This window comes from Hippocampus guttulatus, chromosome 4 (genome assembly GCF_054856545.1).
Source record: "Hippocampus guttulatus isolate MCC_2025c chromosome 4, RoL_Hgut_1.0, whole genome shotgun sequence".
Lineage (NCBI taxonomy): Eukaryota > Metazoa > Chordata > Actinopteri > Syngnathiformes > Syngnathidae > Hippocampus > Hippocampus guttulatus.
This window is the reverse complement of record NC_141264.1, coordinates 22,335,371-22,346,116: the sequence shown is the minus strand read 5'-3', so window position 1 is coordinate 22,346,116 and position 10,746 is coordinate 22,335,371.

Here is a 10,746-nt window from a genome sequence, read left to right as displayed (position 1 = left end):
TTGAAAGGCCAAAGCACCTGGTTTCTATTCGGCATTTTGACAGGAGTCTATTAAACAAGTGGTACAGTTGGAGTAAAGTACCATTCACAGTGAAAAGGCCAAAGCTACTTGTTTCTATACTGGGATCAAGAAAGTAAAAAAAAAAAAAAAAAAAGGATTAATTTTGAAGCGCTTAATGATCATTGAATATCTAAGGAAGAAGCCTATCCATTAAAAAAAAAAGCGGCCACGTAATGCAGGAGGAACACGTGACTGCTGCTGCAGCAGAGGTAATAAAGGTGAAATACGCTGAGTATTGATCATGTGACCATGTGATTGACTCCCCCGGGGGTCAGTGAAGGGAGGTGGGCTAACCCCCCGCCTCCCCATGGCTCGTATCCGCCACGATCGATCGACGCTCACAGGCCAGCTGCAGCTGCATAACAAAGGCAAAAACAAAAACATCTGCTACCAGAGACCTTAAACCCTTAACTGTCATCTGATTGTGAGCATAGCATTGTGTTAACACGTCCCCTTTCCCAACACTGAGCCAAACTACCACTATTTTTAGTTATACTGCTTCTATCTTCTCTTTAAAATGGGATAACAATCCTCAGAAGTTTGAATATGTTTTTTTTTCATTGCTCAAGATCAGAATAGAAACAAGAGGGTTGGCATTTCCACTGCAAATGACATTTGACAGTACTGTCCCACAATTGCAAACATGGATTCTTGCTTTGACAGTCAATAATCCCCTAAATGTTTAAAAAGGAATCAAACATTTTTATTGCTCGAGCACCGAATAGAAACAAGAAACAAGAAGGATTGGCATTCCATGCACCACAAAAAATGGGACTGTGGCTTCTTTGAAGACTCAAAATTATCTTTGATGTTTGCATAAATATCAAGTGGAAACTTGCAAGGCCTCCAACTAATCTAGGGAATTAGCCCATCCTCCTGACTTGCTAATCAGTCTGGAAAAGAAGGGAAAAACCAACGCTGGCTCCCCTCTCTCCTTGTGCGGCAAATTTACGAGTCGAGAGGGCCATCCTGCTTCCATCTCATCGCTCCGTGTTACGGCATAGGCCATGCATCACTTTTTGACAGCAATAATCACGCTGTCACTTGCGTGTACCGCCACGGCGGTTAAATCACATTCCGTGTTGAAAGCACTACGGCACCGTGATGAAATATTCAAATGTCGGAGTGGATGGTTGGTAATAAAAAAAATAAAAAAAAAGGCCAGGAGCGATAAGTGGGAATCATGGAGGGACGATTCTAGTGTGACGGATGAGGACGGGAAAGTAGGTCAGGAGCGCAGGTTGGTGGACGGGGGCCCAGAGTCAGGTATCACGGGGCTGGTTATGTCCAGCCTGTTGCCACTCTCAGATCAACTATCCAGCCAGGACATTAAAACAATGCAAAGAAATGTAAAACTTAATTACCTTTGATGTTCAGAGAGCACATATGTTTAGGTAGGCTTAAAACGGCAAGTTGTCTTTCATGTTAATTAATGTAAAAGTGCGCTCAGAGTCAAAAAATAATGGCCAGGTTCCTTACACGTTGTGAATTGAATTGTGAAAATACAATCATCTATGCAAAATACATGCTCTTAATATATTTCAGTTTTCATAACCCATTTCTCCATGCTTGGGAGAGATCAACATGCAACAACTTTGTGAACAGTATATGTCAGACTCTGACTGGCCTTCAGGGTAACCGAAGGCCACATAGTTTTTGATATTTACAAAAATGCACCCGTGTAGTTAGCTGAAGGCAAAATTGTCTTTGATGTTGACCAAAACAGGCACGTTATCTTAAACAAAGACTACGTTGTCTTGTAATGTTTACAAATACAACCCCAAACCCCGGGCCGTGAGATAACTTACATTACTTCCGATTTATTTATTTTGGAATCTGAAAGATGTTTTATTTTGAAAAAGGACCGGATTCTCTGTCACATCCGCCTACAGTACAGTACAGTCTTGACGCGCTTCTCGTGATAGGTTACCGCGAAAATGACACAAGGGAGCTAGCAAAAGGAGTAAAAAACAAACGTCTTTGGAAAGTTTCTTTGGAAAGGGGAAAAAGCCCAGCCAGGAGACTGAAGAGGAGCCTACGACTTTCAAGAAAAAGAAGGCTACATTTCACAAACAGTATCAGGAGTTTTACTTAAAATACGGATTTATCTCAACGGGAGATTCCTCGCACCAAGCCCACTCTGCGGCGATGGTGAGTCGTATTTTTAATACACTTGGTATTTGGGGTGCACCTTATTTTGAAGGCACGTGTAAACGTTACCATAGCGAATTGAGAGTGTTGCGGCCAAATAGGACGTTCCTCCTGTCATGATTCGTGTTTATCATTGTGTTTTAGAAAATACCACAATATCATGCATGTCATATCATCTTATTTAGTACCCGCCACACATTAAACCGGTCCGTGGGGCACAAAAGGTTGGGGACAGCTGAACTGGAGTATACATTCTGGTAAATTGAAAACTTTATTGATATTTATAAAAACATAATCTGAAAACTTTATATTTTCTTTGATGTTCACAAAAAGATTCACGTTAGGCTTGTTGAAGACTAATATGTCCTTGATTGCATTTTCACCAAAACACATACATGAGAGTAAACGAAATCGAAATTGTCTTTGATGTTTATTAAACACCTATTCTAGCTAAGGACTAAATTGACTTTGGTGGGTTACAAACATGTGCACATGAGGTTAATTGAAAACTAAATGGTCTTTGTGGATTACAATGTTTTTCATGTTCACCAAAACACGTGTTAAGCATATTTTCATAAACACATTTGATGAAGATTGTTTATCAACGTGGGATAAACCCCTTGAGATACAACATCTCATTTGCGAGGGGGTCTCACACAGGAATTACAACAGAGCGATGGATCACAACAACAAACAAACAAAACAAAACAAACAACCCCCAACCCCCCCAACATACGATAACACTTAACGGAGACAAGCAGTAATAAACACTCCAATGTGAAAAGAGGCAAGTCTTCTTGTTAATTCATAACAAAAGATAAAGATAAAATAAGATGTTGCGTGACAGTACATTAAATTGGAAACATTGGCAATTGGGTTTTATTTGAAGGCTTGATTTTTGAAGGTTTTCTTTGGTTCATTGAAGGCAAGATTGTCTTTGATATTGACCAAAATATGCATACTAGATTAGTTGACAGCGGTTTTTGATGTTTAAAAAAAATCAATATTTAAGATTAATTTAGGAGCAAATTGTCTTTGATGTTACATTTGTTGAGGGCTAATTGGCTTTGATGTTTACATCGTGTTTGTTTGGTACATTCGTCGTGGATATTATCAAAGATGCTTGATTTTGACCGGAAGCTTAATTGAAAAGTTCATTTGGATGTCTGGACGTCCAATTTAATTGTTTATCGTTAGCGACGTCACAGCAAGCTCATTTTTAATCATCAGCAACTTAACGGCAAGTTGTCCCGCGCTCGGGTAAACGTGTCAAATGCTGTTTTTTAATTTTTTTTCCGGTGGTGCAATGCATCAGACACTAATGCTTGTGTCAGCCGCACCGTGTTGTATGCCGGCCTAATGATGTGAATTTAAAAAAACAAAACAAAAAAAAAACAACGCACTTTTGACTTTGGAAGCGGGCCGCTGTGATTATCTGTCTCGTAATGACGCCCATGACATTTCTTAATGACCTTCCTCCTCATTTATCAGATGCCAGTGTGTGAGAGAGGAGTGAGGGTGTGTGTGCAGCACTAGAAAAAAAAAAAAAGAAAATGTCCATGAAAAAGATGACAAAGGACAAAATCATTTTTGTGCTGCAAACAGAGTGGACCCATTATCCAAAAACAATAGTTCAAAACAGCCATTGTGTGCTTAATTGTTTCTGCTGAGTCATTCAAAATCAATAGTGTTTAACTTTCTCAGTACGTGGCTGTGAGTGTGAGTGTGCGTGTGTGTGTGTGTGTGTGTGATATTAATGCAAAATCAATAGGGTTCAAAAGTGGATAGTAGATACGTGACACCATTCCAAATCAACAGGAATCAACTTTCGAATTAAGTGTGTGTGTGTGTGTGGGGCGGGGGGGGCAAGGTACAATTCAAAATCAATAGGTTTCAACATGTCGTGAAGCTGATCTGTCTGGCTCCAGCATTGGAGGGCCCTGTTCCGAACCTGTTACCCATCGCGTCATCACTCCCGCCTGTCATAAGGGACTGATCAAATCATCAACGGTTGTCGGAATATTCACCTTGCACACGTCTCTCATCCAAGTGCTCATCTCCGGGACCGTTCTCGATCTCTTTTCTATTCCTGTTTGTATTCTGGAATGTTTCTCTTGCTAACTCTGTTTTTGTTCGGTATTGTTATCCTCGTGCGTTTTTTTTGTTTTGTTCGTTGGTTGGCTTTTGCTTGTCTTTTTTGGGACTTTTTTGCATGATTTATTCCTTTTGCCTTTTGCAAGCTCTTTTTGTTTTCGGCGTTATTTGCCCTGGGTTGTTCTCGGCGTTTTATTTTGCACTTTGTCGGTCTTGCGACCTTATTTATTGTAATCGATCCTCTTGGTCTGCGTTTTTGGGATGCACTCCTGTTCCGGAACAATAACACAAGAGTTCCATTATTCACATATTATTCCAAATCATTAAAAGTCACAGTATATGATTTGTTATTTTTCTACATTGTCAAAATCACGAAGACGGATAGTACTGGATCTGTCCGCTTTCCCCCTTCTCTCGTTGACTACTTTCAAGAAATAAAATCGAGAAAAAAAAGCTTCTCGTGTGGTATGGTTGGTGATCTTCAACTCTGGGTGGACAGCTTTATCTCTCCATCCCCTGAAATCTGCAACCTGGGCATCACCCTGGACTCTCATCCTCTCCTTCTAGTCACATGGTCACCAAATCTGCCAACTCCGGCTGTCGGGGTACCATCATTCAAAATCGATAAGGTGTGTTGCAATGTGGGCGATTCAAAATCAATTGGGCTCGAGATGGACAGCACATCTACTGTCGTGCCAGGATGAGGATAGATGTGGGTAATTATTCTAAATCAATTGGGTTCAAAGGTGCCAGGGTTTGTTTTGTTGCAATGAGAGTGGAATGGGAGATCAGTCAAAGTCAGTAGGGTGGATACAAAGAAAAGTTTTATGTGTGCGTGTGTGTGTGTGTGAAAACGTGCTGACTGGGCTTACCCTCTCAAACAGGCAAGACGTGGCAGCAAAGGTGAACGACCCGCTATCTGCTGACCCAGCAATTTAATGGGATAGGTCGCCCAAGTCAGCAGAGAGGTTCCGATCTCGGGATACAAACGTCTATTTTATCTTTGGCCGGTGGCTTGGCGTGAAAACGTTTCATGGCCAGACAGTGATGAAGCACCGGAATGCCTGTGGAAAAAGGTCAGCGCTTCCCTACACGCAGAACTCGGGCAGGGGGAAATGGGACCTCCAATGCTGAATGCGCCGAACTTTTCATGTCGCCGTTAACCTCCTGACATTTTTCTGCACCAAGTACGTAGGAGTAGAAGTTGATCAGTAAAAAAATGTGGATGGACCGATGAATGTGGGCAGACAAGTAGACATTGGATGGATGGATGCTTGAGAGCAAGGATTGATGTTTTCAAGCCAGATAAGTAGAAGAAAATAGATGGACGGACATTTAAGAACAGGATAAGGGGAAGACAAATGGATGGATTTGTGTTCAGTGGCGTGATAAGTGGTAGAAAATGGATGGACGATTGTTTAGGAGGTGGTCGACTGGTTAGCAGGTCGGCCTCACAGTGCAGAGGTACAGAGTTCCATTACAGGCACTGGCCTTCCTGTAGTTTGCATGTTCTCCTTGTGCCCTCGTGGGTTTTCTCTTGGTACTCCAGTTTCCTCCCACATTCCTAAAACATGCACCGTCGGTCAATGCAACACTCTAAAATGTCCCTTGGTTTGATTGTGAGCATGAATACTGTAGTTGTTTGTCTCTATGTGCCCTGCGATTGACTGGCAACCAGTTCAGGGTGTACCTTGTTTACTGTCTGAAGATAAGCTCCAGCATGCCCGCAATCCTCGTGATGATAAAGTGGTTCGGATAATAGATGGTTGGATTGTTTAGGAGTATTGGTATGTTTAGTGGTAGAAAATGGATGGATGTTAAGAGCTTGAAACACCTTATGGAATCCTACTTAACATAATACTAGATACAGTATGTATACTACTACATATGTATCCTCCTACTAAAAAAGCAGCAAAAATAGGCAGATGGTTATTACGCTCGGTATAAAAAGTCTACACACCCCAGTTCAAATGCCGAGTTTTGTGATTATTAAAAATGAGACAAAAATAAATTACTTAAACTTTCACACAATCAATGTCACCCATAAACCTTGCAACTCAATCAAAAAAAATCTCTCGAGAGATGAAGTAAAAGTGACAGATTTATTTATTTTTTATCTTCACGTATGGAGTCAGCGACAGATAAACTATCTTTTAAAAGTTGACACCTGGGGTTCTATTTTCGTAGACAACACATTTGCCCTCAGATGTAAAAACAGGAAGCAAGTTGGCTGCATTCACGCCCACAACGGCGCAGACACCTATTTCTAACCGCGCACACAGACAAAAATAAAAAAAGAAAGAAAACTCAACCCATGAGCACAGTTAGAGAGCGACAGATTCTTCCCCTCTTCACTGACTCCTCCATGATGGCGGAAGACCAAAAGACTCACAACCAGCTCTGAGGATGGGGACCACCTGCTGGGCCCACATCCAGCGCCGCCTCTGACTTATTATCCTCTTTAAAGCGGCCAAAGGTTGCGCTGTGTGTGTGTGTGTGTGTTTGCGTGTGTGCGATGCATTTGTCCGCCCACAATCCTCACGAGGGCCCTGCCAGCCTTGCTGCCAACTCTAAGCACTCTTATTTAGAGTGATGCATTTCCCTCGGCTTCCCTACTGGAGTGGACCCTCCATCAAACCCCCACACACACACGCTACAAGTGTGTGTTGCAGGCAGGAATTGGAGCGAACACTGTGTGTGTGTGTGTGTGTGTGTGTGGTACCAAGGGGAAGTTCTCTTAGGCTCCTACATACAGTACACAGCTAAAATTCAAATAACAATCTGTTCAGGGATGCCAGTCGACCTCCTGGGGGAGTCGAAGGGTAACATGAAGAAAGAGAAGGAAAAACATTTTCATTTAAAGCATTGCATGTTGTTGTTGTTGGTTTTTTTTCAGAAACAAACTTTTAATAGTGCAGGATTTAGAATGTTATGTTTTTTTTAACTCATTCAGTACCAGCCAATTCTAGACCAAGTCTGAAAAGACGTTTAAAAACGTCTTTGGGAGTGAATGAGTTAAATATAAAAATACCACCCACATGTGTGAACTGACCAGTCCAATATATTTTTATTGATCAATTAAGCTGCTCTGCATGTTTGTGGAAAACATAAAAACCATGCAGGCACGGGTAGAACATGCAAAGTGCACACAGGAAGGACAGGCCTTGGAATCGAACCCATGACCTCTGCACTATTAGGCGGACGTGCTAATCTGTCAACTACCATTCCACCAGTTTGAAGTAATACATCTTTTTAGTTTTAGAAAGGAACTTTCTTTTCAGAATGACATTGCATTCTCTTGAGATACTGCAAAGTCACCTTTTGATCCATTTCATATTGTTTTGAGAAACTCTCTCGAGCATACACTTGGATTTGCTTGACTTCTCTCTCTCACACACACACACACACAGACACACAAACGCACAAAACAAACACACATAAACAGGACAGTAAAAAAATAAGCTATTCAGGGATGCTGTTCGATCAAGGTGTTTTCGAGCCACAATGAAAGAAAAATGAGACAAGTGACATATTTTATTAAGCAAAAAGCTTATTTTTGTAGTGTTTTTTTATTTGTTTTTAGAAAAAAAAGTCTTTTTTTTTTCCATAATCCATAATTTCATTATCATACAAAAACAGTCCTTCAAGTACGAGACAAAGCATCCTTACTTAATTCTGGTTATATGTCACTCCCGGTGGAAGTTTAATGTAAATGTGGCACCCCGCCCCCAAAGGAATTAAATATTTAATACATCATTTCAATAATAATAATAATACGCAAACCCCAGAATGTTCAACCAAACCTTATTTGAAGTCCACCAGCTTCATGCAAATATATATAATGCAAAACATCATCATCACGTGGCGAATCGAAATAAGCATCAGTGCTACGATAATTATAAGCCTTCAAACAGCTGCCACTTTAACACACGCGGAGCAGCAGCCCAAACAAGCAAGCTCTGACTTGAGGAAATGTGAACAAAATATACACACTTTTACAAGTAGACGCACACACACACACACACACACACACACACACACACACACACACACACACACACACACACACACGCACAGACACATCTCTACCTGCATAAAAGTAGAGCGAGATAAAGCAGCGAGCGAGGAGACGCGGCAGGCATGGAAAATGAGCGCGTGGGACAGTCTGAGGCGTCCCTGAGAGTTTAGGCTTTGAAAGCAGCTCATTCATATTTGAATCACACCGCCGGCTCAATTAATCATGGCACAGTTTAAGGGTGAAAGTGATGAATATTCACATGCCGAGCCGCTCGACTTCTGACCCCCACCGGATAATATTCCCACGCATCTTCACACTGATTCCTCAAGGTCTTCCAAGGCTGCTTCTTTGGTGAATGCTTTCCCCATACCGCATTGTTGTCTTGGTGGTCCTGAAGGATGGTCGTCCATTTGCATTAAATATGTTTTCATTCTTTTACGTCATCAATTATCTTATTTTATATTTTCATTTTGGTTGCTTTTATCATTTCATGGTCTCATATTTGAATTTTTACATTATTCATACTTTTATTCTTTAAATTATGATTTTAGTGTTTATTTTCCTGTTTTACTATTTGAATGGGATTATTTAGGTGTTTAAATTTTTGGGTCAATTTTAGTATCTATTTTTTAAAATTGTATTGATGAGGTATGTGCTTATTTCAGAAAGGCCATTTTGGGGGGAGAGAAATAAGTTCATTTAATTCTTTTTAGATTCTTAATTTTTTTCTTTTTTTTGGAGAAAAAAAAGAAGCTGTTATCCATGTGCTACTTGAAGAATAAGATTTTCATTGCTTTTTTTAAGAGAGTCCAACTTTTGCTCCTCAAAAAAAAAACAACAACATGAGATGTGAGCCATCATGCCACTGATTATTAAAATTGATTTATTTTTTGTTGATTTCAGGGAAACCTTTTGAGATATGGGCACGTGATGGTGGCAGTGAATTCAACTCCGCTCACTTCATAGTAAGCAGCGGTGGGGCGAGCAGCTCATGAACAAATCCTCAGAAAAGAGTCTTCAAACTGCTTATGGTGCCTCTCAGTTGAGGTTTATCATCAATCTAACCAAAACAAAGAGAATTCAAAATGGCGTATTTTAAACATCCACATAACGTTGCCGCTTCTGATAGCTTAATCAAGTAAAGTCAAGTACAACTTTATTGTCAAATGCGCTGTATGTGCAACATACAGCACAGATGAAATTTCTTCCCTCTCAACCAGACAAGACGAGAGGAGCCGCTGCGGGTGCCCGCGTCGCCATCAAAAGAACAGTTAACATAAAAACAACAAAATAATAGAGCACAACACATAAGACACAGACAGTCGTGCCATCTTAACCACTTTTCCTGCATACACTTTGTTGTTTGAAGCAGTTATAGATGCATAAAGGGAAACAGCACAGGTGGGCTAACGAATAGCATCTATAAGACAGTTATAATGCTATAACACAAATGGTGCAGCAACATAGTATGTAGACAGACATTAAAATCGATGGTCACTAGCATATATTCTTTATCCTCTGTAAGAAAAATGACTATAATTACTGCAGCTTACTGAGTCACGTCCAACAAGTTTTATTTTCTTTACTAAAAAACACATTACAAAAATATTTTTTGGGGGGGGCTGGAATTTCAATTGAGAGAGATAATCACCTACTGCAGGTTTCGTTGAAGCGTTAAAAGCGTCGAGTAAAAGTCGTTAAGTCTGCAGAGTCTGGGTCATTTGTTACGGCACACAAAGCCTCCGCCATGGCGTCCCGGCCCACTTGTTCAGCCGAGCGACCTGTGCTTCTGACCCACTTTGCGACCTCATCCGTCACGCCAGACTCCCGTTCATTTCCCAAGAAGCCAATTTAGTGCCGCTGGACTCCTATGTCACCATTACTACCCAGCCCCCTTTTTCCTCATTTGAATATGTCATTATAGATGACGTAACACTTTAAATATGCCACAGGATGGGATTCATACAAGGTGTGATTCATACGGGTGAGGGAAAGGAGGTGTTCTGTGTTATTATTGGCAACCCAAAGAATTATCAACGTGTGAGGGAAGAACAGCGCCACCTGATGACCTCGCTGGAGGCAACCAGACTGAATTGATTTTAAAGCCTTACTCTCGGGAGCTTTCAAAGGGATCTGTGGCCCCAAAGCAGTCGCTTTAACACCGTCTGCAAAAGCCAATTTATTCCACTGTTGCTGTTCTGTGTGAAAAGTTGCAGACTCATTTTTTTTGTTGAAAAAATAGTTAAAAATAAAGGAGAAGAAAAACAATAATCAATATATTTTTTGAAATATTATTTTAGAAATATAATTTACCATTTTAAAAAAATATAATAATTTCCTCCACAAAATATCATTTTTATCACTGGATATCATTTGAACAGCTAGCAATGATAATTTTAATCATCATTATTTCTTTGAACAAT